Genomic DNA, 17,351 nt, shown 5'->3' with positions numbered 1-17,351 from the left:
AATCCGACAACAAACAAACCCAAATCCCAGTGCCGAATGAGGTATTCTCGACATTATCATGACAAAAACCTGCAGAAGGACCCTCTGCCAGATCAAAAATGACCCATAAGTGAATACACTCGTCGATGATAAACGTGCTGCTTTAACTGACTGGCAGAACAACCCTCAGTCTCGGATCAAATCTGATACCTTCCACAAGAAGAATGAGGCAGCCCAGCGCGAATTTCACAATGTAAAGAAGGAATGGTTGAAAAATAAAGCATGTGAAATACAAAAAAATGCAGATCAACTCAAGATACGCGAATTTTTCAATTTCACTAAAACATTTTATGGGCCAATTACTCATGGTCCAGCCCCCTTCTGCTCATCCGACGGTAACTCTCTAATTAATGACGAGGAAGGCCTCCTTCAGCGCTGAAAAGATCAATACCATTCCCAGCTCAACCAAAACACCGATGTGGATGTCCTGACTACCCAGTAGGATACTCAGCGCCCAGAGTTGGCCCACTTTAGCTAGCCTTCATCCCTGGATGAGGTAGCTACTTCCATCAAACAGATGTGGTGTATAAAGCAGGAGGACCTCTGCTTATCGGCTGTCTCCACTCTCTCCTGGACAATATAATGGAAAAGGAGGAAGCCGATCAGACTGTGGCAACTACCACGGGATCTCGCTGCTGTTCATACCTTGCAGGATTATAGCCCGAGTCCTCCTAAACAGACTTCTTCTTGAGGAGGAAAACTTCCTCCCAGAATCTCAATGTGGCTCTAAACCATCACACGCCACCACTGACATAATCTTTGCTACCCGTCACATACAGCAAAAGTGCAGAGAACAGCGTCCTGACCTGTACAGTACATGGCCTTCATCGACCTTACCAAGGCCTTCGAATTGGTCAGCAGCCGGTTTGACTGCCCACCCAAATTCATCGTCATTGTGAGACACTCCATGATGGCATGAACAGCAGTCCCTTGTGCAATGGCACCCGGTCTGAGCTCTTCCCCATCCAAACGGGGGTAAAAGAGGATGTGCACTGGCAACAACTCGTGCCAGCGCCAATTTAGCCGGAGGGGTGGACATCCAGTATCGGATGAAGGGACTTTTCAACACAAGACGACTCCAGACTGGAACAAAGGTGTTGACAGCTTTCATAGTGAACTTCAGTATGGAGACAATCAAAACAACATTGGGCTGAAGACGGGGGTAAGCTCACCCTAGGGGGCCTGGGGCACTGCTTGATGCTGGGGTGCTTCCTGCTGCTGGTGTGCTTCTGCTCACTGGGAGAAGTTTGCTGATGCTGTTATGCTTAGTAGTTGAAACAGTCTTGAGAGCGTCTTGAATGTAGGGTTGCACAGACGTTCAGGGTGTGGTAATGCTGGTTTGTACAGTGTTGCCACTTAAAATAACAATAAAACAAGCTTGTACATTGTACTGGGGCGTCACAAGTGTTTAACTAAGATTTACCGCTTCTCAGAAAGGTAGATATCAAGTGTCAAAATGGAGAATGTCAAACTTCAACCGAAAACATTCGTTTTTGTCTAAACGCTGGTTTTTGTTCATAGATTCGAAAAAATATTCTGTAACCTTATGTTGTGGTTTGCGATTACCTTTGGAATCACCAATTAGAGGTGAACTGGAAGCAACATTCATAAATGTTTATGGTTTAAGTTTTGAAACCCAAATGGTCTTTTCTCCATTTCTTAAGAAAATAAACTATTGCACGATAACGGGGATATCAGCGTAATTAGCACCATAAGCTGTGAGCGATAATAATGGACGAAGCTTTGGGAATATCTAGTTTCTTAGAGCACACGTCTGGGTGACTCAGAGGCGGGAGTTCAACTGGTGATAGCCGGCTACTTCATTGATGACTCTGTGGGAATACACTGTCACATGTCCAGTTTATGTCTACTCACGGCTCATAGTTACCGTTGGTTATGTAATTATATAAACCTAATGAATGTAACCCACATTTAGATAAGTATTACTGTCTGTTAGACGGAGGCTAATACATCTGTCTTGCTCCTTTACTTTGTTATTTACTGTACCTTCTTCTACTTACAGTAAATATTGGGTATGGTCACAGTAATTGTTGGGAGGGGATACTATTTCCATTATCTGTCTGTCTGTCTGTCTGTCATCTTTATTCCTTTTCCACGTTTGCGTGTGTGGGTCACCAAGTGTACATATGGCAACACAGAGTTGCGATCAACAAGTAGAAATGTCCACACGTACTCCAGTGTCCTTACCTTAGGTTAGGTTAGGTCAGCGTGTTTTATCTTAAGGTGAAACACACACAATAAATAAATAAATATATATATATATATATATATATATATATATATATATATATATATATATATATATATATATATATATATATATATATATATATATATATATATATATATATATATATATATATAGTGTGTTTTTTCGACATTTTGGAGATAAATGATGACATAACACTCCCAACCACCACACATCGACGTGCCAACACAAGTGACACTTCCATCAATATCTCTCTCTCTCTCTCTCTCTCCCTCTCTTTAACATTGTACATGAAAAAGAGGACAAAAATAAACTGCAATTTAAACCGGGAATATAAAAACAAATAAAAGTAAAATATTTAATCCATAATCTTACATTTTGGAATATTTTACAACGCGTAACTATACGAGAATCCGGTCTCAATATGGACAATTTTATCTATAACTTTCCTGATATTTTATTTTCAATTTTAAAGACTATTTTATGGTCATTTTACGAGTTAGTGAAAGAAAGTCCAGCACGCATTATGTCCTTGAACACTCCGTCGGCTGTCTCTCAAGATTTGTTTATTTTTTTTAGTCATATCGCCAGTTTAATACATTATACTTTTGCCCTCTTGATCATCTATCCTCCTGCCTACTTGCTCGTCTATCCTGCCCAGTTATCCATCTATATTGCCCACTTGCTCACTAGACCTCTTGCCCATTTACCCTCCTGCCTTCTTGACCAACTTTCCTCCACCCCTCTTGCCCACATATCCTGCCCACATTCATAATAATAATAATAATAATAAACGGTTTATTAATAGGCAGTTTATTAATATACAGACTTACATTTGATTTAGACATAATGATATAATATGCGTTGAATACATTTACAGAGCTGTACAGTACATAAATGAGGAGTTGTTTATTATTTTAACAATAGATGGGATGGTGCTGTTCTTATATCTATCGGTGCGGGCTCTTGTGGGCTGAATTTTGTTGTAGTGGCACACTGCGTGAGGTGGGTGGGGGGCTGCCGGTGGCAGGAGGTGGCGATGACGAGGGTGGTGCATTAGTTGGCTGTCAAACCTTTGCAGTGCTTGGTGGTGGAGATCACTGAGGGATGGCATTTCCAGGGTGGAGAGAGCATTGCTGTAGCCGGAGTATTCTGCGCCGAGCATGATTCTGCAGGCCCTTTTCTGTACCTTCTCTAGCCGACGTTGTTGGGTGGAGTTGAGAGAAGACGACCAGGCTGGTGACGCATATGTTAGTTTGGGAAGAATAAAGGCGTTGTAGATAGTCCTCAGGTCTGGCGTGGGTGTCCCAAGTGACCCGGGTCGTCGTAGCATGTAGAGACGGTACGAGGCTGCCTTGACTGTGTTATTTACATGGGCCTTCCAGTCCAGTTTGTTGTCTATAGTTACACCCAGGAGTTTGGCAGACTGCACCAGCTGGAGAGGATGGGCACCCACTGTGACTGCTAGGGCTTGCACTGGAGTGGTGGAGGTATTGGTGTGCATGACTACAGTTTTGGTGTGGTTGATGGTGACCTTGTTCTCCATAGTCCATGCCTGTAGCCTGTCCAGGGTGCCTTGGAGCGATGAGTAGTCTGGTGTGGTGTTGTCCACTGAAACCCCCACAGTGCAGTCATCCACGTACTTCCACCTGTGAGGAGTGTCCGATAGAGCGTCGTTGATCAGGATGAGGAAGCACAGTGGTACCATCTTGTCCTCATGCCTGCTTGCCCACCTTTCCCACTGCACACTTGCCCATCAAACCTTCTGCCAACTTGTCCATCTGTCATCCCGTCTGTTTATCCAACTTTCCTCCTGTACACTTGCTCATCTGTCTTCCTGCTCACTTAGCCACCTGTCTTCCTGCCCACTTGCCCGTCTTCTCTACTGCCCACTTGCCCATCTGTCCTTCAGCCCACATATTCCCCTGCCCACTTAATGCCTATTTTCCGTCTTCTCATGTATTGCCCATCTACCCATTGTTCCATTTATTGCCCCTCTGCCCACTTGCCTGCCCGGCTGTGTTCGCATGTTGATAAAGACGTAATTGAGTAGAGACGTTCACAAAAGAGGGAGAGAGTGCTTATACTTGCCTGCTGAGCACGACATGTTGGGCTGAATACTGATGCGTTGCCTGCCACTCTCGTTACCACCCCCACCACCACAACCACCACCCCCATCCCCCCACCACCACCAACGTCACTACTATCACTATCATCATCAGCACCACCACCACCATCATCATCACCGTCACTACCACCATCACCACCACCCCTCTCACAACCATCACCACCCAATCATTATCACCATCCCATCACCATAACTGTCACTATCCCTATCACCACCAGCACCACCACCATCATCAACACTATAATCATCATTACCACCACAATCATCTTCATAAACACCAACACCATCTCCTCCACCATTATTTAACATGATCATCATCGCCTAAAACGTGCTGGGTGACAAGTTGTTTAAAATTTGAAAAAAAAAAATGAAAAAAAAAACCCTGATTAATGTATTATTTGTCCTCACTTTATGAGGTAACACTTCAGCAAAACGGTGAACGTTGGTCTAGACTAGTGGTTCTTAAACTGGGGGACGCCAGAAGATCCCAAAGGGGGGCGCGAGCGGTCAGAGAGAAAAGTCTGGTACACGATTGCTCATCCTTCCCACTCTATAATAACCAAGGGTTGGGGGGGGAGGGGGTGGGATCTAGGAGTTATGCAGAAGGGGGGGGGGGCGGGAGGCAAACCAGTTTAAGAACCAATGGTCTAGTGGATACAGTATTCACCTCTCGTTCTAAAGGTCACTAGTTCGATCCGGAGACACCCCTAGTATACCCAGCTGTAAATGGGAAGGTCAGGGTCAAGATTTCTTGATACATTCGGGCCAGAGGGTGAGCAGGCCGTCTCAGCCTTATTTTACGTCTCACCCTTACTTTACGGCGAGTCACTGTGCCGAGCCTCGACACCAACATATAATGGAAATTGGTAACGAAACAGGTTAACTCAGTCAACACGAGATGCAAAGGAGGATATTTATTAATATGAGCCGACGACGCTAACGATGAATGATGAGGAGTGATGCTCACACTCTTACCGCAAGCAGTAATGATTATATAGTATACAGAGTATTGAGATGGTGAGACCCAGAGTAGGTTGAGGCGTTGGGTGGTGTAAGTGGAGCTTGTTTCCCGACGCAGCAAGTTTGGCCAGCCAGGGCTGGACTTGTGACGCCTGGCATGGCACAGCCAGTCAGCCACTGTAGCTATCCCTGTCATAGAGCCAACACCTAACCTGTTTCTCTTGAGACTTTCAACACGTAAGCTTAACTTGTACTTATTGTGTACACAGGTAGACTGAGTCCATTGCATCGTTTATCATTGTGACAACATAAAAATATGGGATAATTGAAGCAAATCCAGATGATGATGGACTTGTACGTCGCGTAAAGGTAAAGACTGTACGCAGTGCAAGGGTGCGCCCTGTAGTAAGACTTTGTCATTTGGAAGGAGCTCCACCTACGGTCAACCGAGCTGGTACGTGTATTTATGTAAAGGATTTACGGGTGTCGACATTCGACTTCTGCTGTCTCTTGAGCGCGAGAGCTCAACAGGGGGAGTGTTACCGCCAATGAGAAGAACTAGGAGATATTTAAGTTTCTGAAATTACTGGGTAGTGAAGATGAAGGGAGAGAGATAGAGAGAGGTAGTGAGGGGAGGTGATGGACGTGTTGGTTGACATGGTGAAGACGCTGGAATGTAATTATCTGTTAATAAGAAGCAGGAGCCATACACATACACCCTCACTGGCAGAACACACTTAGAAGTCGTACAGGGAACACCCTATTCCTCCCTAAGACCCATAAATACTTAGTAATCGTCCTGAATGCTGGTGAGTAAATTAATATCAACATGCAGGATATACAATGGATGAAACAAGATTACAATCACTTTCTTGATCTCACATCCACACCCTTGCAGGAAGAGAATGTCTTTACATATACAAACAATACATCTTTTACAATATATAATATTAACTCAAAACTTATTTGTATAAGTACATAATATTATATGACTACAAACTGTTAGAAATTACATAGAACCAATATAATTCATTTTAAATACAAAAATAAACTAATTTCAAAGGACATATACATATTTTTACATATTTCATAGAAAACCAAACTGCTCTTGCAACGGTGACTGGTATAAAAAAAACTACAGCACACCCCTTAACATATTAATGGCATGTAAATATATGGCCATATATAAGATGTTACAGTAATAGTAGTGTAATAGTAGAGTACTATAGCAGTAATAGTGTAACAGAAGAGTAATATAACAGTAATAGTAGTGTAATAGTACAGTAATATAGCAGTAATAGTGTAATAGTAGAGTAATATAACAGTAACAGTAATGTAATAGTTGTAATGACTGTTTATCAGACCATAGCCCAGAGAAGAACAACAAATATAGTAATGAAAGTGAGATTAAGACCTGACCCAACAGAGGTCACGGTCACAGTGAAACAGAGTTCTCACCGCCGTGCCATTAGTCAAACTGGCGTCATGACTTTGATAATTCAAGAAACTACCTTACCTGCCAGTACACCTGACACCTGGCCAGAGACACCCACGACATCTAATGGCCTGAAACCTCAAATATAAGGGGCCTACAGCTCCTTCCGTGAGACAGACAGGGAGAGATAGAACTCAGAGCCAGACGTTGTCACACTCGTCACAAGGCGAGGTCGGCAGGGGGACTTCCCTCCCCAGCACCGAGTCCCCAGCTATCAGAGACTTCCACAGCAGTACCAGGCCCTGCAGAGAAGAGTCCCCAGCCGCTGGGCCTCCCTCAGATTACACGTGAATGACTGTCAGAGCGATCCACAGGGTGAGTTACTTTTGGTGGGAAGTGTATCCATTTCATGTTTGTGTCCGGGAGTTATTGTCTAGTAACGTCAGTATAATGTTCTATAAATGTATCCATGCCATTCGGTTAACTAGTAAATAGCTGTACATAGAATTGGTGTTCAGAAGATTTTCCCCAAAGAATATTCTGTATGTTAATGGTTAAATAACTAATTGGCCACACTACCAATCTTCCTCACTTTACAATCCTCCAACTATAACTCTTACTGTACCTTCTATATGAGTTTACATTCATTACATAGTAAAGTAATATTACAATAACAGTAGTGTAATAGAATAATATTTCAGTAATCATAGAGATAATACAGTAATAGTGCAGCCATGATAGCAAGAGTACAGTAATCATAGTAATACTACAACAATAATTGTTAGAGTACAGCAATAACAGTAGTAGTACAGCAATAATAGTAATATTACAGCAATAATAGCAATAGTACAACAATAATAGCAATAGTACAGTAATGATAGCAAACTACAGTAATAATGCCATTAGTACAGTGAAGCTATAGTAATAATACAGTAATAGTACAGTTCTGCTTTCCTCTCCCGGCAGCCAACATATCACAGAGTCTAGTTTGACTGTCATAACCAGACAAAGCCAAATGTGGGAGATGACCCGCCCGGCACGTGAGGTCCACATCTGCTCTTATATTGACATTCATGTATAATACATCCGTGTGCGTGTGTGTATGTGTACACCAGCTGCTGCTACGACACCCCTCCACACAGTACCCGATTCTCTGTGCTTCCTACATATAATTTCTTATTCTCTTCCGTGACAGACACCAGTATCACTGACCAAGCTCATATGACGCCAGAGGGAGATGGTGATGGTCACAACGAAGGTTGTCACGGTAGTTTCAGGATAAATACTGTGCTATATTCATATTTTCGTTCAAAGGAAGATAAGCCTGAGTGCATTATTATTATTAAACAGTTTATTGAGACTTGCAATCTGACCACTTGTGTACAGGGTCGCCTCTGATCTGAATAAAATCGTCTGTCGTTAGCCATATGAAATATTAAAAGTGGCGTCCCCGTAATGAACAGGTCTTAGTTTAGCCCCGATGACGCTGTTGAAAAGATGTCAAACAGCTTCGTGTGGATGGGGAAAGATTCATTCCATGATGGATGGTGGTGTTGGTGAGGACGTTGCAACCAAGGTTGCAACAACTCCGAGTGCTTCTTGATAGATGGATCTTTGTATGACTCAGTAGACAAGGTTGTGGCAGGGAGTCGATAGAACCTCTCTTGTACCATAATGTGATGACCACGACCAAACTTGTACTTGTAGTGTAATGGACGGGACCCCTGGCTGTACCTGCACTGGCTTTTCACTGTTCATAAGGTGTTGTCGACCTTAGTTGCACGAGGTGTTGTCGACCTTAGTTCCACGAGGTGTGGTCGACCTTAGTTCCACGAGGTGTGGTCGACCTTAGTTCCACGAGGTGTGGTCGACCTTAGTTCCACGAGGTGTGGTCGACCTTAGTTCCACGAGGTGTGGTCGACCTTAGTTCCACGAGGTGTGGTCGACCTTAGTTCCACGAGGTGTGGTCGACCTTAGTTCCACACGGCGTTGTCAACTTTAGTTCCACGGGTGTTGTCGACTTTCGTTCCTCATGGGAGTGAATGCACACACAGGGTGATGTAATGCGTCTAGTGTGGCAAAATTATGTTAGGGTTAAGGATCAAGCACTGCTTGGCTCCTCTCGCTTTCAGCTACTGCCGCTGGCTAGCCCTTGTGGCGAACAGGGAAGCAACTTCCATAAGTCCTCCCCTGCCAATACACAGCCTCTTCACCATTATGACTCCTTATGTGCCTCCTCGGGGCAACACGCAGTAACTGGGTGCGTTCGTTAAGGTAATCTTCAGGGCATTAAAACTGTCCTTTTGTCTTTATTACACTTATATTTTACATCCTTTTTGAGGAGTCTCTAGTCAGTGGTGAGGCTAACTTGGCATAGCCTTCAATGAAAGAACCGTAGTATCCTGATAATCCCAGGAAACTGCGAAGTTGATCTGCCTTCTTGGGACAAGGAAACTGCTTCACCGGCTAAATGCCATTTGTAAGAATTTGTAATGTCTCATCGATGTACTGAATGCAGTTACCTCGCTGGATTCCTTATGTAAGGGAATTTGTCAGTACCCATCTAAAAAAATCTAGGTTATTGAAGACAACGTTGCCTTTCCTAGAGACTGTAGTAAGTTAGTAAGGACAGGCATTGGGAACCTGTCTGGTACAGTTGCTTAGTTGACTCGTCGAAAATCTATGACTGGTCACCATCCTCCATCTTTCTTGGGAACTATGAATAGAGGCGAGTTCCATGGTGATGAGGAAGGTTGGATTACCTCTTGTTCCACCATTTCTTTGACTACAGCCCTTTGGCTGTGGGGTAGCCGATATGCTGGTATGTAGATCGGGTGAGTGTCCGGCTTGAGTGAAATATGATGGGTTATCAACGTTGTTTTACCCAGGGCCAGGGCTTGGGGGGCGAAAGAAGAAGATAAAGATGATGATGATAAGGAAATACAAAAATGATCTAGCAGTACCGTTCTTGCCTCGCAAGCGAGATGTCACGGGTTCGATTCCCGGGCCAGTGGAAGTTGTTTGGACATACTTCCTAGCCCCCATTAATCCCTGTTCACCTAGCAGACCTGTTGTAAGTTGAAAGTTGCGAATTCGTATTCAGGGAGTTGTTGGAGCTTCCAATAACTTGATGACATAAACCACTGACTCTTCAGGCTTCTACGCCCCTGACTCTTCAGGCTTCTACGCCCTTAACTCGTGAGACATAAAGGCAAGCATGAACTTTGCATGCTTCCCTGTTGGGCGCTGTAAACGCTTCTGCGCTTCACCTTACACAAGGATGTAGGGGAGTGCCCAATAAAAAAAAAAAGTGATCTAGCATCAATGTAATCGCTCATAGGAGCGATTTTGGCTTGTGCAGGACACAATTCACATATAACAACTGCTGGTACATTAGGACACAGTTTGAATAATACCATCAATATACAGTACATAATTACACTTATTAAAGTTATTTAGAGTTCTCAGAGGATTCAACAGTTCACAATCACACTCACGTTTTGGGGTCTAGGGTTAGAGTTAGACCAACGAGAACGAACACCATGTCCTGCGGGAAACTGTTGTGGGCGAGAATCAAGATGTTGCCTTTACAGTAGACGGCGATAGGCTGTACCTCCGTTAAAGCTCCATCTCGCTTAGTAACATGTGGTCGACGCGCCATTTAACACCTCAGCAAAATTCGTTGTCAACGCTCTGTTTCTCCTCTCACCCTTTCTCTCTCTCTCTCTTCTAGTTTATCTTACTGTGGTGGTAACAATCACGAATAACATGGTGAATAACTTGGTGAATAACTTGGTGAATAACTTGGTGAATAACTTGGTGAATAACTTGGTGCTATTCATTTGGGTGAATATTTATAAAAGGCAAAACTGCTGCTACACCACCAACACACTCACACACCAACACACACTCACACACCAACACACACTCACACACCGACACACACTCACACACCGACACACCAACACACACTCACACACCGACACACCAACACACCGACACACACTCACCCACCAACACACTCACACCCACCAACACACTCAGGTATAGTCACGGACGAGCACCCAGGCCATAACAATGAACAAGGTGGACATATCGGCTCGGCATCGCGTCACAGTCAGTCAACAGAGTGACGATGGACACAGCTAGTTAATGGCGTGTAACTGGTCGCTTCAGTGCCCCCGGATCATGGCTGGCGTAGCAAACTGTCACAACAACAGTGGCAGTCCGTCAGACGTCACACCCCTCCGCAATGATTTTCACAGCTCACATACCACCAGATATTTACAGCAATGGTGTTGGTGTTCCATTGTGCTGTTACAACTTTGTGGAATTATTTGCCGGAGTTGTGGCGTGTGTCAGTCAGTCAGTCAGTCAGACGGACGGAGGGACATCATACTGGAAACACTGCACTGGCCCACCACAATATCAATTACGACTTTTATCTTATTGATGACGATCGTTCCGACAACCAGTGGCATATGATGACTAATAATGACAACTGTGTAATGGCGTGACAGAGGGTAAAGCAGGGAGGTAATGAGGGGATTCATTGTCAACAGTTAATAGTGACAGTCTGGTCGTGTGTACAGTATTATAGAGCTTAGTAGGCGGCAGAGTTCTCACCAGATCACGTGAAGATTAGCCCCTAACTTATTTCACCTTAGATTAACAACTTTAATGCAATCCTAACTTAACCTAACTTCAACTAACCAAACCTGATGTAACCTAACCTAACCTAACCTAACCTTTCCACGTAGCATTAGAGTATTTAATCAACTGGTGATAAAAACTGAGATGCTAATATTCAGGTGATTTTCCTCTCCTTCCGCAGCCAATAAGTATAAACATCGGTCGGACGAAGGTTCGTCAGGTGTAGACCACATAAGTTTGTCATTATAGGATGGAAAGGGAAGGCTTGATGTACAGAAGAGATCGCCAGTGGCGGCAAAAGGTGGACGAACACACACCATCATGACCATTTTATTACATTGAGCTGTACGATTTAGTCTTGCCTCTTCTACACTCTTCCATATATATATATATATATATATATATATATATATATATATATATATATATATATATATATATATATATATATATATATATATATATATAGAGTGTGAGTGTAGCTTTGTCATCCGACAACGCATCCAACACAGACTAAGTAAAATGCTATAGTAAGCTTTGTCAGATCAAACTATGCCAGTAGAAAAACATACATCTCTAGGGTTATAATTTGTAAAATGTAAGGATGCATTATCGCCTCAGGGACTATATTAGATACTGCACATGATGTTACTGTCTACTTAAAATGTGTCATCAGTTCTCTGAGCATGAAAGCTTTGGTCTTGGCGGGAGGTGTAGTGATGGGTTGTCAGACCGCAGCTTGCATCTCAGAGACAGTCCAGTCTTGACCCGACATTAGGGAGGTCAAGTGTAGGGTAACTCTCACGGTTGACCAAGGGTTATAAATCAGCCAGGCTCCCCTCCCATGTCACACATGTAAGGGGGCACCGGCCGGCTCTCTCCCAATATACACACGGCCCCACCTGATGACTTCTCCAGAAGATACAACTTATAGTCTCTGAAAAAGTCCAGACCTGACCTCACATTGGCCAGGTCAAATGTAAGGAGACCCTTCGCCCCCCCCCCTCCCCGACCAGCTCAACCTGACGGCTCGCCTCCCAATATATAGGACGTCCTAGTCCTCCCTCAGGGAGAGACGAGAGAGATACCCGGAGACAGAGAGCCAGAGAGGGACAGAGAGAGAGTGTGGAATGTGACGAGGAAGGGCCAGCGTCTACACCACCAGGTCCTGCTCGAGAGAAGTCAGGGGCCGGAGGCAAGCCGCCTCCGGTCGCCTGCAGTCGCCTCCGGTCAGGACCGAGACTTCCCTCCGGCGCCCAGCTAAGCAGTCTCCCATAGAGGCAACCCAGGACTACCTGCTAGGCCTCCCCTAGGTCACGTGAGTGTTTGTCAGAGCTTTCCATGGGATGAGTTACTTACGTGGGAAGTGTATTCATTTCATGTTCGTGTCCGAGAATCAGAGTGTCTAGTAACGTAATATGATGTCCTAGTAACGTAAATATAATGTCCTAGTAACTTCAATAGAAGGTGTTATTAATGTGTCCATGTCATGTTCGTAATTAATAAAGAGTTGTAACGAAGCGGTGTTTGAGAAGTCGCCCTTAAGACGTAATAGAAGTGTATTGACGTATAAGGTACTGACAGTGTAAATAACTATCACGGCCACGCTACCAAAATCTTCCTCTCTTTATACTCTTATACTATCAATATTCTACCTATATATATAAATATTCTTCTTGCAAGATCCGTCTCATTACAATGCCAAGTGGGATCAACGAATACCTCATGACGATTCGAGTCCTATTGAATCACTCACGTCATGCCTATTTCATCCGTGCATACGCCCCAACACTGGATGCAGAAGGTGACATCAAGGAGGCCTTTTACACCGACCTCGACAGAGTGCTAACCTCTATCCTCAGAGAAGACAAGGTTGTGCTCCTAGGCGACTTTAATGCCAGAGTTGGCAGAGATGCTAACATTTGGCAGGGAACCATAGGGAGAAATGGCTCAGACCACTGCGACACTGATCATCGACTTGTCAGATCCAAGCTCTCGCTTCACGTCGCCCCAAAGCGGCGAAGGCAGAAAGCCTCCAGAAGAAGTTTTAATACTAAGCGTCTGGAGGATCCAGCGGTAGCACATGCTTTCAGAGAGCAGCTCTAGCATGGGCTTATAAACAACCCAACAGCAAACAACGCGAATCCCAGTGCCGAATGGGATACTCTCAACACTGTTATGAAAAAAAACCTGCAGAGACCCTCGGCCAGATCAAACGAACTCACCAGGACTGGTTTGATGAAAATAACCAGGCAATCAAAACACTCATCGATGATAAACGTGCTGCTTTTACCGACTGGCAAAACAACCCTCAGTCTCGGACAAAAGCTGATCCTTTCCGCAAGAAAAAGAGGCTGCCCAGAGGAACTTCGCAATCTAAAGAATGACTGGCTTAAAAATAAAACATGTGAAATACAAAAAAATGCAGATGAGCATTAGATGCGTGAATATTTCAATTCCAATAAAATATTTTACCGACCAATCACTCGTGGCAGGTCATCCACATGGGTGTTTCGGTTGAGCAATGAATGGCAGTGCTCTTTCCAGCGCTGAATGAGGCCTTCATCTTCTTTAACTATGAAGTTACGGTCAGACGAGCAGAGGGCGCAGACCAAACGCTCGTCTGACGGTAACTTCATAATTAAAGACGATGAAGGCCTCATTCAGCGCTGGAAAGAGAACTGCCATTCATTGCTCAACCGAAACACCGATGTGGATGTCCAGACTACTCAGCATCCAGAGCTGACCCAATTCAGCTATCCTCCATCCTTGGATGAGGTAGCTACTGCCATCAAACAGATGAAAAATAACAACGCCTCAGGGCCTGATGGAATCCCAGCTGAGGTGTATAAAGCAGGAGGACCTCTGCTTACCAGCTGTCTCCACTCTCTCTCCTGGAGAATATATGGGAAAAGGAGGAAATCCTCCAAGCTCTTAAAGACGCTTCCATCGTCAATATTTATAAGAATAGGGAGACTGTTCAGACTGTGGCAACTACCGTGGGATCTCGCTGCTCTCTGTAGCTGGCAGGATTATCGCCAGAGTTCTCTTAAACAGGCTTCTCCCTTAGGCGGAAGACTTCCTCCCAGAATCTCAATGTGGTTTTAGACCATCACGTGGCACTACTGACATGATCTTTGCTGCCCGCCAGATACAAGAAAAGTGCAGAGAACAGCGTCGTGACCTGTACATGGCTTTCATCGACCTAACCAAGGCCTTCGAATCGGTCAACAGGGAAGCCCTCTGGTGGACCCTTAGCCGTTTTGGCTGCCCACCAAAATTCATTGCTATTGTGAGGCAAATCCACGATGGTATGAACGGCAGTGTCCTGTGCAACGGCAATCAGTCTGAGCTCTTCCCCATCCAAACAGGGGTTAAACAAGGGTGTGTACTGGCACCAACTCTCTTTTCCCTTTTCTTGGCTCCTTCCTTACTCGTGCCAGTGCCAATTTAGCCGGTGGGGTGGACATCAAGTACCGTGTGAAGGGGGTGTTTTCAACATAAGACGACTCCAGGCAGGAACAAAGACGTCGGCAGCTTCCATTACTGAACTTCAGTATGCAGACGACCTCACCCTTGTTGCTCACACTGAACACGACCTACAGGAGATCCTGAACACCTAAGCAGATGCGCATGCACACTTCGGCCTTGACGTGAATGTACGTAAGACTCAGATTCTCTTTCAACCTGCCCTGGTTCAGTCACACCTCTACCAACCATCCAGCTTAATGGTACTACCCTCTCTAATGTTACCTAGTTTCGGTATCTCGGCTCCCACCTGTCCACCGCCACAGACATTGATGAAGAGATTCAGCATCGGATCAGATGTGCATCTCAAGCCTTTGGCAGGCTCCGAAACCGTGTCTTCAGCTGTAGGGAGCTGAAATTAGCGACAAAGCTGCACGTATATCGAGCAGTGGTCCTCCCCACCCTACTGTATGGCAGTGAGACATAGGTCACATACAGGAGGCACCTCAAGGCACTTCAAAACTTTCACGAACATAGTCTACGTTCCATCCTTCGTGTTTGCTGGGAAGACAAGAGAACAAATGCCAGTATTCTTGCTGACACCAACTGTAGGAGCTACATTATCCCTGAACAATTACGCTGGACTGGCTATGTTACCCGCATGGACGACAGTAGACTGCCAAAGCAGCTACTTTACAGTCACCTAACGAATAGTAATAGTAACGCTGGTGGGCAATTGAAAAGGTATAAGGATAGTCTTAAGACAAACCTGAAAATGTGCCAAATCGACCCCCTCACCTTGGAGTCGATTACTCCACATCGTAACGCTTGGAGGAACACCACACGAGAAAGTGTCAATACTTTTGAGTTAGCCCGACTGCAATCCGAGGCAGGCAAGCGCCAACCTCGGAAAGACGCTGCCGCCACAGCTCCTCCCGCACTAGATACAGCCCTCCACATGTGCAAAGAATGTGGACGACCCTGTGGGTCCCGTATCGGCCTCCTTAGTCACCTCAAAACTCACCAAACTAGGTGATAAACTTATTAACTCATATCATTGTATCATAGCTGTAGGATCGTCATACTCGATTCCGAGTAAGAGCAAAGTAGTATAAGTACTATTCCAGATGATATTAAATGTTACATAATACTTCCTTGAGATAAATGTATAGTATATATCAGGTGCCTCAAAGAGAGCTCAGGTTCTCAACTGGCTCAGCCATGTTAATATTGTTATTATTATCCACTCTGTGTCTGTGTTTTTCTGGCTAAATAAACTGTTTCAATTCAATAGTGCGTGTGTGTGTGTGTGTGTGTGTGTGTGTGTGTGTGTGTGTGTGTGTGTGTGTGTGTGTGTGTGCTCTTAAACTTCAAAACTAACACAGTAAGAGAGTAGTGGCAATGGCCCGTTAAGTGGGCTAATAGGATGACAAATTTTATATAAATTTTGGCTAATTTTGTCATGCCTGACACGTTGGCCATGTTGAGTTTACGAGCTGAGGCCATCTGTAGCCGAAAATCCAATATGGCTGCTTTCGATGAACACCATAATACTCAAAATAATGAACTAGAAGAATGACAAAGGCAAACTTGGTAAAGTCGACTTACTGGTCTGGTTAAATTATCTTATTTAATATCAATAAAAACGAACTCGACCCTTTTCCATAATGTACAGTATATCCCCTGCTACGGATGTTCCACGTGGTGAAGGTGCCGCATCATTGTGCTGGAAGGTACAGTCTCACCCAAAGGTTGGTCAACTCTCCCAGCCAGCTACTGCTGCACTGCCTGATTCAGATGTATGCACTTGAGTCTGTTACTTCGAACCTTTAGATTCATTCGTATCGGTTTCATGTTCTGGTTGGTACTGAGACAGTTTCAAACATCTGAAGCAGGCAGTGCAGCAGTAGCTGGCTGGGAGAGTTGACCAACCTTTGGGTGAGACTGTACACCCTTCCACACTTCCACCTGCTACAGTCAGCTTTGCCAATCCTAATCTTCGAGTGTCGTGAACCACGGGAGTATGAACCTGTGTCCGATGTATTCACTTGTGACGTAAAGTGGGGACCGGGGACCGTTGTGAGAGGAGGGTAATGGGCCAGGGGAGCTGCTGCGCTATGTTTGCTACCCTATGAACAAGGGTGTGAAGGCGTTATGGGTCCAGTTTAGGGTGAGTGAAAAGTGGCGGCTCCTGCTTCTACACGTCCTGCCTGAGAATTTGGGGGCAGGATTTTGTCAAGTGTTTGTTAAAGCACGCGTTACAACCGGTGATGATGCCTTTAGTAATGTAAGTATGAAGCGTAGTGTCACGTTATGCAACACTCTGGCTTAATTAGCCAATTTGGATAATCCCGAGTCCTCAGCAAGCACAATATCCAGACGGTGGAACCTTTCCTTGTTTAAGTATTGTCAATCTCAAGGTCCAAACTGACAGCCTC

Source organism: Homarus americanus, unplaced genomic scaffold (genome assembly GCF_018991925.1).
Source record: "Homarus americanus isolate GMGI-L3 unplaced genomic scaffold, GMGI_Hamer_2.0 scaffold5831, whole genome shotgun sequence".
NCBI lineage: Eukaryota > Metazoa > Arthropoda > Malacostraca > Decapoda > Nephropidae > Homarus > Homarus americanus.
The sequence above is the reverse complement of the archived record's forward strand: the minus strand, read 5'-3'. Positions refer to the sequence as shown.